Consider the following 14,887-nt stretch of genomic DNA (forward strand, 5'->3'; position numbering starts at 1 on the left):
TATAGCACAATGAAATATCCTTTACACGGACAAAGCACACAAATGGCCGCTGGGTCATTAAGTCCTCGGTAGCATTTTAATTAGTTATATCCCAGCATTTAATGTCTGACTTTGCATTTTCATATTTTCCTAAAGGACCTTTCACTTTACTGTTGGACTAACAAAAGTTACCATTGCTGATTCCACAACCAATAGGTCATGTCAAAGCAGTCATACCCAATCCAGTTGTGAATGCTGGTGAATAGTGAATCAACTAATGGAAGAAGGAGGATCCATAAGAATTAGGAACAGGAGTGGGCCATCTAACCCCTCGAGCCTGCTCCGCCACGCAACAAGATCATGGCTGATCTGGCCGTGGACTCAGCTCCACTTACCCGCCCGCTCCCCATAACCCTTAATTCCCTTATTGGTTAAAAATCTATCTATCTGTGATTTGAATACATTTAATGAGCTAGCCTCAACTGCTTCCTTGGACAGAGAATTCCATAGATTCACAATCCTCTGGGAGAAGAAATTCCTTCTCAACTCGGTTTTAAATTGGCTCCTCCGTATTTTGAGGCTGTGCCCCCTAGTTCTAGTCTCCCCGACCAGTGGAAACAACCTCTCTGCCTCTATCTTGTCTATCCCTTTCATTATTTCAAATGTTTCTGTAAGATCACCCCTCCTCCTTCTGAACTCCAACGAGTAAAGACCCAGTCTACTCAATCTATCATCATAAGGTAACCCCCTCATCTCCGGAATCAGCCTAGTGAATCGTCTCTGTACCCCCTCCAAAGCTAGTATATCCTTCCTTAAGTAAGGTGACCAAAACTGCACGCAGTACTCCAGGTGCAGCCTCACCAATACCCTATACAGTTGCAGCAGGACCTCTCTGCTTTTGTACTCCATCCCTCTTGCAATGAAGGCCAACATTCCATTCGCCTTCCTGATTACCTGCTGCACCTGCAAACTAACTTTTTGGGATTCATGCACAAGACCCCCAGGTCCCTCTGCACCGCAGCATGTTGTAATTTCTCTCCATTCAAATAATATTCCCTTTTACTGTTTTTTTTTTTCCCAAGGTGGATGACCTCACATTTTCCGACATTGTATTCCATCTGCCAAACCTTAGCCCATTCGCTTAACCTATCTAAATCTCTTTGCAGCCCCTCTGTGTCCTCTACACAACCCGCTTTCCCACTAATCTTTGTGTCATCTGCAAATTTTGTAACATTACACTCTGTCCCCTCTTCCAGGTCATCTATGTATATTGTAAACAGTTGTGGTCCCAGCATTGATCCCTGTGGCACACCACTAACCACTGATTTCCAACCCGAAAAGGACTAATTTATCCCGACTCTCTGCTTTCTGTTAGCCAACCAATTCTCGATCCATGCTAATACATTTCCTCTGACTCCGCATACCTTTATCTTCTGCAGTAACCTTTTGTGTGGCACCTTATCGAATGCCTTTTGGAAATCTAAATACACCACATCCATCAGTACACCTCTATCCACCATGCTCGTTATATCCTCAAAAAATTCCAGTAAATTAGTTAAAGATGATTTCCCCTTCATGAATCCATGTTGCGTCTGCTTGATTACACTATTCCTATCTAGATGTCCCGCTATTTCTTCCTTAATGATAGCTTCAAGCATTTTCCCCACTACAGATGTTAAACTAGCCGGCCTATAGTTACCTGCCTTTTGTCTGCCTCCTTTTTTAAACAGAGGCGTTACATTAGCTGCTTTCCAATCCGATGGTACCTCCTGAGAGTCCAGAGAATTTTGGTAGATTATAACGAATGCATCTGCTATAACTTCCGCTATCTCTTTTAATACCCTGGGATGCATTTCATCAGGACCAGGGGACTTGTCTACCTTGAGTCCCATTAGCCTGTCCAGCACTACCCCCCTAGTGATAGTGATTGTCTCAAGGTCCTCCCTTCCCACATTCCCGTGACCAGCAATTTTTGGCATGGTTTTTGTGTCTTCCACAACGAGGATGGTAGAGTCCAGCATGCTAATTTTTTTTAATTAATTCTCTGGGATATGGGTGTTAATGGAAGGGCCACCATTTACTGCTCACACCTAGCTGCCATTGATAAAGCAGTGGTGGGTAGCCTTTTTGAATTTCTGCAGTCCATGTGTTGAGGGGACTTCTACAATGCTGTTGGGTAGGGAGTTCCAGGATTTAACCCATGATAATGAAGGAACGGCAGTATACGTCCAAGTCGGAATGATGTGTGTCTTGGAGGGGGAAATTGGAGGTGATGGTGTTCCCATGTGCCTGCTGCCCTTGTCCTTCTAGGTGGTGGAGGTCGTGAATTTGGGAGGTGCTAGCGAAGAAGCCTTGCCGATTTTCTGCAGTGCATCCTACAGGTAGTATGCATTGTAGCCACCGTATGCTGGTGGTGGAGGGAGTTGATGTATGGGATGCCAATGAAATGGACTACTTCATCCTAGTAGCCACTGCATTTATGTAGCTGGTCCAGTTGAGTTTCTGGTCAATGTTGACCCCCAGGATATTAATGGTGGAGGATTTGGTGATGGTAATGTAATTAAATGTCATGGGGGGGGGGGGGGGGGTGCTTATGCTCTCTCTTGTTGGAGCTGGTCATTGCCTGGCACTTGTGTGGCACAAATGTTACTTGCCACTTAGCAGCCCAAGGCTGGATGTTATCTCGATCTTGCTGCATGCGGGCATGGACAGCTTCATAATCTGATGAATTGCGAATGAGGTTGAACACTGCAATCACCAGCAAACAGCCCCACCCATGAGATGGAGAGTAGATCACCGATGAAGCAGCTGAATATAGTTGGGCCTAGGGCGCTGCTCTGAGGATCTCCTGGAGCTCAGTTGATTGGCCTCCAACAACCACAAACATCTTTGTTTGTGCCAAGCATGACTCCTGATTCTGGAGAGTTTTTTTCCCTCATCCCCGTTGACTTCAGTTTTACGAAGGCTCCTTGGTGCCACATTCGGTCGAATGTTGCCTTGAAGTCACTCTCAACTGTCCTCTGGAATAAAACTCTTCTGTCCATGTTTGGACCAAGGCTGTAATGAGGTCTGGAGTCAAATGGTTCTGGCACAACCAAAAAATTGTTGAGCAGGTTATTGGTGAATAAGTGCCGCTTGATAATACTGTTGATCAGTCCTTCCATCACTTTGCTGGTTATTGAGAGTAGGCTAATAGGGTGGTAATTAGCCAAGTTGGATTTGCTCCTGGATTTTGTGGACAGGCACACCTGGGATAGTGTTGTTGCTGTACTGGAACAGCGCAGCTAGTTCTGGAGCACTGGCCTTCAGAACTCACCCCTTTCGTGCTGTCACATAGAGTGAATTGAATTGGTCGAAGACGAGCGTCTGAGAATGTGGGGACTTCAGGAGAGGCTGCAAAGGATAATCCACCTGGCACTTTTGGCTGGAGATGGTGAGCTCTTCAGCCTTGTATTTTGCACTCACGAGCTGGGCTCTGTCATCATTGGGTGAGGTGGGGGAGGCACGGGGAGGGGGTGAGAGTCAGTGCTGACATGCACATGGTGGGTGATCACTGGCCAGCAATCAGGAGTGAAAATCTTGACCGATTTTAGTCCTGAGAAAATCTGGCCAAGCGTAACCGCTCTCGAGCTGCTCCAATACAATGAAGCAGTCTCATCATACTGCACTGCACTGAATGGTGCATTTGCTGCAACAGACCTTGGAGAGCTAAAATAGGTTTTGTTCTGCTTGTGGCATCTTTACTTGTTTCCATGCTGTTTCCTTTTCCATCTTTGAGGCTTTTCTACTTATATTCTTTTAAGATTGTAAGATTCTTTCTTAATTTCCTATACTCTCTGCTTTCTAATATGTTTAACTTTTAAATAATTCACCAGTTTTCCTCTTCCATATGGGTTCAACCATCCATTTCAAAGGTAGGACATGCATTATAAAATTGGCATCCAAATGGGTTCAAGGGCTGGCCTTCCAACTTGTTGAATGCCAGAACTCTAAAGGCTGATGTGTTCTCATCATGAATACAATAAGGTTAACCATTGATGTATCTTTTGCAGTCTGGCTCTTTATTGGGTATGGTTCTACAGCCATCAGGAACCCTCTAGGGCCTTGCCCAAGTGGCCACTCTATTTTAGGCAGTGAGTTTCATTCAGCTGTTAAACCACAGCCAAGCCCAACTGGTTCTTGTACTTGTGTTCTTTCCTGCAGGCTTCATTGGACAGCAATCAAAAGTGTCTGATTTTTTATTTTCTCCACCTTACCTGTTGTAAGACTAGTTGCAATACCCTTAGTTGTCACCTTGGTTGAAGTCCGCTAACAACAGTAGCCAGAGATTGAATCTGGGGCCTATGTGAGCTGTATTTAGTAATAATACCATGTACTCACTCACTGAACCAGGAGAGGAGCTATTTTTAATTGATTTAATTGGGTCAAAGTTTGACCGATTGACCTGTCTAGAGGATTCAGTGAGCAATAAACTGCCAAATAGGTACAGAACAACTTGGCTACCTTGAAAATAGGCAAGAAAAAACTGCTCGGTGAGGGAGCAATAAAATCTAATGGTGGCACGTCTTAACTGCTGAGGCTGTTATACTCTGCAGCTCAGCATAAAAGACTGAGGGCGTGAAATTCGGTTGGTTAGCGGCACCCTCAGGTGACGATAATGCGCCGCTCGTGGCTTAGCGTCTGGGTTTGGCGATTTTAGCACCTGCTGCGAACTTCGGTTGACTTTTAGCGGTAAAGCTAACAAATACCGCCTTGCCCTTTACCACGAGGGAGATCGTGACATGAGTTCGCATGCAACGCCCCGCTAGCGCCCCGGACACACACTTTGTTTTTTGTGCCTCACTTACCAGCCAACGCTAAACTTATCACTGAAAGCAAGTGTTCATACCCGAGTGGGGCAATGCTGGTATTTAAGTAGATGAACAACCGGATCACAGTGAGTGCTACATATTCTGCTAGCAGAGTGCACAGGTCTTGGCTTGCTGCGGCTGGTGATTAGTTACACTTACGAGTAACATAGCGGTTTTAACCTCTGCATTTCGATGGGGACAGCGCTGGCACACCACGTTGAGCTGTGGCGATTAATTGGTAGGCGCCAGCTGCCGATATGGCATATGGGCCATGCATGAGGAGAGGCCGCACACGTCGGGACAGGAGTCCTTACTCCTGCCGCCGCGCCCTCCCCCCCCCCCCCCCCCCCTGGGTTTATCGAGAGCATTTCTCCTACATCAATATGTTGGGGGAAGCAGTGCCTAAGAGGGCTGCTGTTCCATAAGGAGGTGGTCACGGAGCTCTGCCACCCCTGCACACAGTACTAGAGGCTCACATGGTACCAGGACTTCACTGTCAGTGGCAGTGCGCTGGGCATCAATGTGACTTGTTTCTTCTAGGCTTCTGGAGGGGATATCTAAAACATATCGCATTTCGCTGTATATTGCTGCATTCGCCAGGTCAGAGATGCTCTTTACAGCAGGCGCATGGATTACAAACACTTCAGCATGTCGAGGGAGAAACGGGAGGAGCGCTCACGTGGCTTCGCCAGGATAGCAGGCTTCCTCATGGTTCAGGACGCCATTGATTGTATGCACGTGGCATTGCTGGCATCTCCCCAGAGTGCAGAGGTCTTTCGCAGTCGCAAGGGCTACCACTTGCTCAATGTCGAATTGGTGTGTGGCCTCAGGCAGATCATTCTCGCTGTGAATGCCCACTATCCTGGCAGCAGCCACAATTCTTTCATCCTGTTGGAGAACACTGTGCCACGACTGTTCCAGCCACCACATGCAGTTCATGGCTGGCTACTCGGCGATAAAGGTTATGCTTTAGCCATCTGGCTGATGACGCCCCTCCGAAACCCCACCACCCCTGCTGAGCAGCGCTACAACCAAAGCCATGCCGCCACCAGGAACATCATTGAACAAACTATCGGGGTGCTGAAGAAGCGGTTCCACTGCCTTGACCACTCAGGAGGGACCATTCCGTACTCCCCTGATCGAGTCTGCATGTTTACCGGTGTCTGATGCATGCTGCACAACCTGACTATCGTGGGGGGCCAGGCATTGCCACCAGGATTGGAGCTCCACCTCAGGAGAAAGACGATGAAGTCAATCGGGATGCGCAGCATGGCGATGCAGACCAGGAGGGGGAGCAGCAGCCACGGAGGAGCCAACGTGAGACTGTTGCCGTTGCAAGGGCTGCGCGTTGGCGCTCATCGTGCAGGGATTCGAATTAATCATGCATGGCGAGTGCCCATCATAGTCACATCGTTATGTGCTGAACTCATCTTGCAAATCTCAAAGTATATATATCAGAGTATAATAATTCAAAGGCCAAATTATTACTTTATTCACTTCAACAAGAGTGTGCCCTCAACCAACACAACACAAAACCATCATCAGCAACAAATTATCAATGAACCAACATCCCTGGAAACATAACCCACAAGCAAGATACACAAACAACCCTCCCGTCTGAAATAAAACCGCTACGACCATGAACAATATTTCTCAAAAACAATCTTCCACACGCAACAATCTTGAAACACCAACAACTGTATCTGCAGTAATAATCCAAAAAGATGTGCAGATATGGCCATGCTGCAAGGAATCCTTATTGGGACTTAATCCCATATTTCCCACCCCTTCCTTTTGCCCCCCTCCCATGCCTGCTGCTTTCTCCTTAATGTGGACACAGTGCCCGCAGGAAGGCTGCTCCGTCTATGACGCAGAAGTGTCAGATGGTCTAGCAGGCCGTCCTGCCCATCTCTGGGCCTGGAAGGCCCGGTTGCGGACTACACCACCTCAGGCTGGGCAGCAGCAGTGTCTGTTTAATGAGGTGCAGACAGTGGCAGGTGCAAAAGTGAAGTGGCAGGAGCTGGAATGATGTAATCCTGAGAGAGGACAGCACCTTCCATTTCCACCGACATGCTGCCACTCCCTCGAGGCTAAGCCTCATCTGGTGGTGCTCAGATTGCTGGCCTGCTTTGGCACCGTGAGTACCCCGTTAGACTGCTGGGGACCCCGAAACGATGGCAACAGTCAGTTCATGAGAGCAGACTGAGTCTTGATGCCAGCAGCACTGACACCATGACTGCACGAAGGCCTTGCGTGGCTTCGCCCTGTGTTTCAGTAGCTGCTGCCACGTCAGCCATGGCATACTCCATGATGTTTGAGTCCCCACGGTTGCTTGCAAATTCCAACATCCATTGGTAAGTGTCAAGGATGGGCTGCTGAGAGGCACGGGCAATGAGGCAGACTCCCCCATACCTCATAGCAAGTGCATCCAGACTCTCGGGCATCCTTGCCAATGCACCCATAAGCTCGCTGTGCATCCGCAATGATTGTCTTGCACCAACCTCCAGCTTGGGGTCCTCATCTAAGTCCTGCTGAGCAGCACTCGGGCACACACTCGCCCTCCGGGGAGCTGGCCCCCGAGCTTCCGTTTCCACGCAGCGTTGCTTCTGGGTCCTGGAGCATCACCCACCTCCGACCACACGTGCATGTCCTCCTCCACCGAGGTGATGTCACCATTTTCTGAGATCACTGGCTCCTCTGCGACTGACAGAGAACTGCCCTCGTCTCCCTCCCCCCCCGTCGCAGGCAATGGAGGGCTCACGGACAGGCTCCTGGGCCTCTGGCTGATTATCTGATAGCACAAAGCCAGAGAAGAGTGGTTATGTGCAGGGGAGGGGGCAGGAATGGAACAACACGTTGAGAGATGACAGTCACATGTAAAGTGGGAAAGGATTGTGGTGTCAGGACTAAGAGGTCTGATGGAGGGAAAAGTCATGAACATACCGTCACTTTCCCCAGGGGGTTTGGTTTCACCGACTGCTTCCGCACCCAGTGGTGCGCCCATAATGGTGGACACATGCTCCCAGAGGTTATGCGTTAGCTTGCCTGCAATACCAAACAGAACTTCTGAGTTTGTGTGCATTTCTCCATCTGTCAGATAGTTGAATAGCTGTTGCTGTATGGAAGTCGGCAGATGTCCATGTAACTCTCAATAGATGCTCACGCATCGTATGGCACTGCTGGGATTTGGGGGCTACCAGCTAACATTAAAGGTAAGGCTACTGTCTTCCATACGCATATAAAGAGTGAAAAGGTAACAAGACGAGGGGTGAGGATGCGTTCGGAACAAAAAGGAGAGCTGCGCATGCAGGCCATGGGTATGGCTGAGGAAGCAAAGCATAGCTTTGCATCTTTGTTCACCAACGAAGAGCATGGGGCCGTAGAATTACTGAATGAGGAGATACGGCACATACTATACATTGTGTAAGATACTGAGGTTCAGATGATGGCATGAGAAGGTACATGGAAACGGTACTCACTCTAACGACCCGAGTGAGGTCGTTGAACTTTTTGCGACATTGCGTCGTGGTTCTGGGCACTGTGCTCCTGGCCAATGTGCTGTGCCACCTCTCCATAGCCGCCTAAAGGCATTTGGCTGCTTCAAGCAGAAGTATCCAAGGCGGCATCTGAGAAGCGGTGAGCACACTGTCGGACTCTCTCATTTGCCATCCTATGTCTCTCAATAAGAGTGCGCAACCTGCAATGATCAGATTGAGGCTGCGCCACGTCATATTCGCCCTGAAATTCTGATATCCCGGGTCTGTACGAAGTTCTTACGGACCCGGGAAGGCATCTGAAAAGCTGGTTTTCAGCCCGCAATGCATATGCGCTGAAAACCAGCTTTTCCGATCTGCCAAGTTTCTGGCTTGACGGATCTAACGCATAACGGAAGCAAGGACACTTGCAGGGCAAGATTTCCGATATTTACGAATATCTTGCCCAGCAAGTGTCCTTTAAAATCTTGCACCTGAAAAAGCAGGCGTATAGCCCACTTTTACAGGCGTTACAGGCGCAAGCGTTTAAAAATACACAAACATTTTAAAATAAAGTTATAAAAACACGTTTTATTGTTTAAAAACCCTCCCCACTACGGTAAGTTTATTTTAAGGCTTAATTTTTTAAAAAATTTATAAAGTCAGGGAAATATTTTTTTTTATAACGAATGTTAAATATGTAGTTTATTTTCTGTTTTTTATTGTGTTTTGGGTATTTGCAGGCGGAGGGGGAGTTCTCATTCATAGTAATAGGAGTTCTGGGCTTACAGAACTCCTATGAATATGAATGAGAATCTATACTACACCTGATTGGCTGGCTGCTGTCACCAGATCCTGGCCTGCGCACATCCCCACGTGCACGCACTGCGACGTGCAGTCACGAGAGGCCTCAGGCTCGTAAGTTCCAACGGGCGCAGCAGCAACAGGTAAGTGCGCATCTTTTTTCTCTTTCGTTTGTCTGTGGGAAGAGCTCTACCGGAACTTCAGGGCCATTACCTCCCCATTAACAACCCGATGTCGACAGTATGTCTGTTGCGCAGCTCCTGGCGCTGAATAGCACTTTGATCTTAGCGCCCCGCTTACCGCCTTTAGCACTTTAAGAGTCACGTGTAACGCTTGATTTTCCGCTCCATTTCCCTCTTGAGGCAATGTAGTTGAATTTCGTCGTAGGCGGCGCTAATTATCGCCAGGCGCTAAACTTGTTGACCAAGTGGACTATTTCTCCCCCTCAGTGTCTATTCCAAATTGTGACAAGTTTTAACAAAACAACTTCATCCTTGACTGAATGGAACCCAATTTATCCTCGGGCCTTTCTTGGAAATTTTGAAACAAAAGTTTATAACAAAAGAAACACCAAACAAGAACCTGAGAGAGTTCAATGTCAAGAAACTGATAGGTATCTGGATTAATTTACATGTACACGGTCACATTGTTATCGTGAGGGCACAGCAAATAAAAGCTTTGCGTTGATTTTTTTCTTGCCCCAGTTGGAAAGAGAAGGACGATGAAATCAGACCATTTTTGCTGGAGGTGTATTTTTCAGGCAGACGCACCCTTTTATGGGCGACTGGATTGAGAAGAGTAAACCCTTTTGCAGGAAAGTGCAGGCCTTTACAATGGAAGCATCTGTAGCTAATACTCTTTAAAAAGTATTTTCACTTGGTGAAAAAAGTCATTTTTTTACAATGAGAGACCCAGATAACTTTCTCCCCAAATTATAGAAGAACGAAAATGATCACAGATTGGAGTTGACATTTAAAGGGAATCATTTGAATTTCAAGCATAACAAGGTGCAATCAAATTCTACTTCTAAATGTTCTTTATTTTTCCTTTGAAGGTGTTAATCCGTGTAGGGTTTAACGGGTGTCAGCATTAGCAAAACAGAAATTTATCTCATTGCTGTTTGGGAGACCTAGCTGTGCCCAAATTGACTTCAAAAGTTATTAATTGGCTATAAGACACTTTGAGACATAGCCTAGAAATTTGGACATGCCAACTTTTGGGGGGCACAGGATATGAACCCTGCGCTTGAATGGTGAGGTCCAAGGTAGCCCCGATATTGGGCCTCGCGCCTTATTTCTGGAGAGTAATAGGCAGCTCACCAGTGAAGCGGACATGTGAAAGGGCCTAGCAACTATTTCAGGCATGGATACAAATATGGCAGGTGGCGCATTTCCAGCTCTCGGTGACTGTGCGCTTCCATCCTGCCATATTGGAGGCTTAGGAGGCCGTTTAGCATCTGATAAACCAGCACAGCACGCATCAATTTCTAGGCCATTCTTTCTTTGACTTGCTTGACTTTGTCCAGTGTTCTGTGGAGATTGTAAAATAAGATGTACATGGTAGGATTAGCTATCTGATATTTTGTTCCATTGATGCAAGTGCAGCATAGTGGAATACCACACCAGAAGACATGGACCCGAACCTAAATTGCAGGGATGGAGCGGGCACCTTTAATCTTCAAGAGCATTTCAGCAATGCCTACACCATGGCACTCTTGACAGTGGTGAAGTCAACAGCAAGGGCTCACGAGGAAAGTTGAGGATGTGGGAAAGGGTTGAAGGAAGTAGTCGAGGTCGAAAGTGTTGAGGCCATGGAGGGATTTGAGACGAGCATAAGGATTTAAAAATTGATTTGTTGATGGACAAGTGCAAATAGAGATCAGCAAGTATTTGGGTGATAGTGGATATTTGTGCAGGATAAAATGCAATATGAAATAGACAGTTTAGCCAACTGGATGTCGAGAAACAGGGTACAAGACAACCCAAGATCCTATTCCCATATGGAACTACTTTAGTGCAGCAATAAAAAAAAAGGAAGGTTGGGATAGGAATAGGCCTTTAAGGGATAGACAAGATAATACCACAGGTAACAATAGAGAGATGGCAGAAATATTAATTAATTTTGCTTCAGTATTTACCAGGGAGATAGAACAGATGAACATGACATTGGATGATGAGAGTAGCATAAGAAGTAGGAGTAGGCCATACGGCCCCTCGAGCCTGCTCCGCCATTTAATAAGATGATGGCTGATCCGATTATGGACTCGGGTCCACTTCCCCACCTGCTCCCCATAACTCCTTATCCCCTTATTGTTTAAGAAACTGTCTATTTCTGTCTTAAATTTATTCAATGTCCCAGCTTCCACAGCTCTCTGAGGCAGCGAATTCCACAGATTAACAACCCTCAGAGAGGAAATTTCTCCTCATCTCTGTTTTAAATGGGTGGCCCCTAGGATCATGCCCTTTGTTCTACTCTACCCCCATCAGTGGAGACATCTTTTCTGTATCCACCTTGTCAAACCCCCTCATAATCTTACACGTTTCGATAAGATCACCTCTCATTCTTCTGAATTCCAATGAGTAGAGGCCCAACCTACTCAACCTTTCCTCATAAGTCAACCCCCTCATCCCTGGAATCAACCTAGTGAACCTTTTCTGAACTTCCTCCAAAGCAAGTATATCCTTTCGTAAATATGGAAACCAGAACTGCACGCAGTATTCCAGGTGTGGCCTCACCAATACCTTATATAACTGTAGCAAGACTTCCCTGCTTTTATACTCCATCACCTTTGCAATAAAGGCCAAGATACCATTAGCCTTCCTGATCATTTGCTGTACCTGCATACTATCCTTTTGTGTTTCATGCACAAGTACACAAGCACTGCGGCACTTTGCAATCTTTCTCCATTTAAATAATAACTTGCTCTTTGATTTTCTTTTCTGCCAAAGTGCATGACCTCACACTTTCCAACATTATACTCCATCTGCCAAATTTTTGCCCACTCACTTAGCCTGTCTCTGTCCTTTTGCAGATTTTTTGTGTCCTCCTCACCCATTGTTTTTCCTCCCATCTTTGTATCGTCAGCATACTTGGCCACGTTACACTCAGTCCCTTCTTCCAAGTCGTTTATATAGATTGTAAATAGTTGGGGTCCCAGCACTGATCCCTGCGACACCCCACTAGTTACTGGTTGCCAACTAGAGAATGAACCATTTATCCCGACTCTCTCTCTTCTGTTAGTTAGCCAATCCTCTATCCATGCTAAGATATTACCCCAATCACTTTTATCTTGTGCAGTAACCTTTTATGTGGCACCTTGTCAAATGCCTTCTAGAAGTCCAAATACACCACATCCACTGGTTCCCCTTTATCCACCCTGTTCGTTACATCCTCAAAGAATTCCCGCAAATTTGTCAAACATGACTTCCTCTTCATAAATCCATGCTGATTCTGCCTGACCGAATTTTGCTTTTCCAAATGCCCTGCTACTACTTCTTTGATCATGGACTCCAATATTTTCCCAACCACAGATGTTAGGCTAACTGGAATAGTTTCCTGCTTTTTGTCTGCTTCCTTTTTTAAATAGAGGTGTTACATTTGCAGTTTTCCAATCTGCTGAGAGCTCCCCAGAATCCAGGGAATTTTGGTAAATTACAACCAATGCATCCACAATCCCGAGAGTAGTAATGAGATAAGTAAATTTAAAATAAAAAGAGAGGATATATTAAATCAATCAATGAAACTCAAGGGATAAAACCCCTGCTCTGGATGAATTGCATCCATGCATCTTAAAATAATCTAGGGAAGAGATAGCAGAAGCATTACTAAATATATTTAATAATTCGTTAGAAAAAGGTGTGCCAGATGATTGGCGGATAGCTAACATAATACCTATATTTAAGAAGGGGGATAGAACATGTCCAGGGAATTATAGACCAGTCAGCTTAACATCGGTGGTAGGAAAAATAATGGAATCCCTACTAAAAGAGAAAATAGAAGAACATCTAGAAACCAAAAATATAATAATGAATAGTCAGCATGGATTTCAAAAGGGAAAGTCTTGCTTGACCAACCTCATTGACTTCTTGGAAGAGGTATCAAAGAGAGTAGACAAGGGTAATGCAGTAGCTATAATTTATCTAAATTTCCAAAAGGCCTTTGACAAGATACCACATAAATAAGGTCAGAGAATGCGGAGTCAGGGGACATGAGTAGAATGGATAGCTAGCTGGCTTCAAGACAGAAAGCAAGAGAGATGAGGTAAAAGGTACAGTGGCAGAAGATGGGTAGTGGTGTTCCACAAGGATCAGTGCTGGGACCATTTTTGTTCACAATTTATATGAATGACTTAGACTTTGGAATTAAAAACACAATTTCTAAACTTGCGGATGATACCAAATTGGGTGGGGGGCGGGGCGGGGGATAGTCACTACTGATGAGGACTGCAACAAATTACAGGACATTTATAAACTTGGCTGAATGGGCATATAATTGGCAAATTAAGTTCAACACAGATAAATGTGAGGTATTACATTTTGGTAGGAAGAATAGGGTGGTCACTTATTACTTGGAGGGTGCGAGTCTAGGTGTGGTAGAGCAACATAGGGATCTCGGAGTACAAATAAACATCACTAAAAGTTACGAGAGTTTAGCAAGGCCATAAAAAAGGCAAACCAAGCTAAACCTGTATCGAACCTTGGTTAGACCACACTTAGAGTACTGCGTATAGTTCTGGTTGCCATATTATAAAAAGGATATAGCACTGGAGAGGATGCAGAGAAGATTTACAAGGATGCTACCAGAAATGCGAGGGTGTACATATCAGGAAAGGATGAACAGGCTGGGGGTCTCTTCTCTTGGAAAAAAGGCGGCTGAGGGGTGACCTAATAAAGGTCTTTAAAACTATGAACAGTTTTGATAGAGTGGATAACAATAACTTTTATTTATATAGCGACTTTAACGTAGTAAAACGTCCCAAGACAAAACAGATAAATTTGACACCGAGCCGCAAAAGAAGAAATTAAGGCAGATGATCAAAAGCTTGGTTAAAGAGCTAGATTTTAAGGAGCGTCTTAAAGGAGGAAAGAGCGGTAACGAGGTTTAGGGAGGGAGTTAGAGTTCAGGGCCCAAACAGCTGAAGGCACGGCCACTGATGGTTGAGCAGTTATAATGAGGGATGGTCAAGAGGGCAGAATTTGAAGAGCGCAGATATCTTTATCCGGTTGTGAGGCTGAATAAGATTACAGAGATAGGGAGGGGCAAGGTCATGGAATGATTTGTAAACCAGGATGAGAATTTTGAAATCGAGGCATTGCTTAACCGGGAGCCAATGTAGGTCAGAAAGCACAGGGGTGATGGGTGATCGTGACTTGGTGCGAGTTTGGACACGGGCTGCTGCGTTTTGGATCACTTCAAGTTTACGTAGTGTGGAATGTGGGAGGTCAGCCAGGAGTGAGTTGGAGTAGTCAAGTCTAGAGGTCTCTCTCTCTTAGGCGAACAAAGGCATGAATTAAGGTTTTGGCAGCAGAAGAGCTGAGGCTGGAGCGGAGGCAGAAAAAGGCGGTTTTAGTTATGCCGTGGATATGTAGCTGGAAACACATTTCAGGGTCAAATATGACACATAGGTTACAGAAAGAATGTTTCCACTTGTGGGGAAGAACATAACTAGAGGCCATCAATATAAGAAATCCAATAGGGAATTCGGATGAAACTTCTGTACCCATAGAGTGGTGAGAATGTGGAACTCGTTACCACAGGGAGTGGTTGAAGCAAATAGTATCG

At 45.8% G+C, this 14,887-nt stretch overlaps 1 protein-coding gene across 1 annotated transcript in view; it reads left to right on the plus strand.

Moving 5' to 3' along the window:
• Positions 1-14,887, plus strand: part of cep104 (centrosomal protein 104) — a 283,987-nt gene that overhangs the window by 212,108 nt on the left and 56,992 nt on the right. The window lies entirely within an intron of this gene.

The sequence above is a fragment of the Pristiophorus japonicus genome, chromosome 18, assembly GCF_044704955.1.
Source record: "Pristiophorus japonicus isolate sPriJap1 chromosome 18, sPriJap1.hap1, whole genome shotgun sequence".
NCBI lineage: Eukaryota > Metazoa > Chordata > Chondrichthyes > Pristiophoridae > Pristiophorus > Pristiophorus japonicus.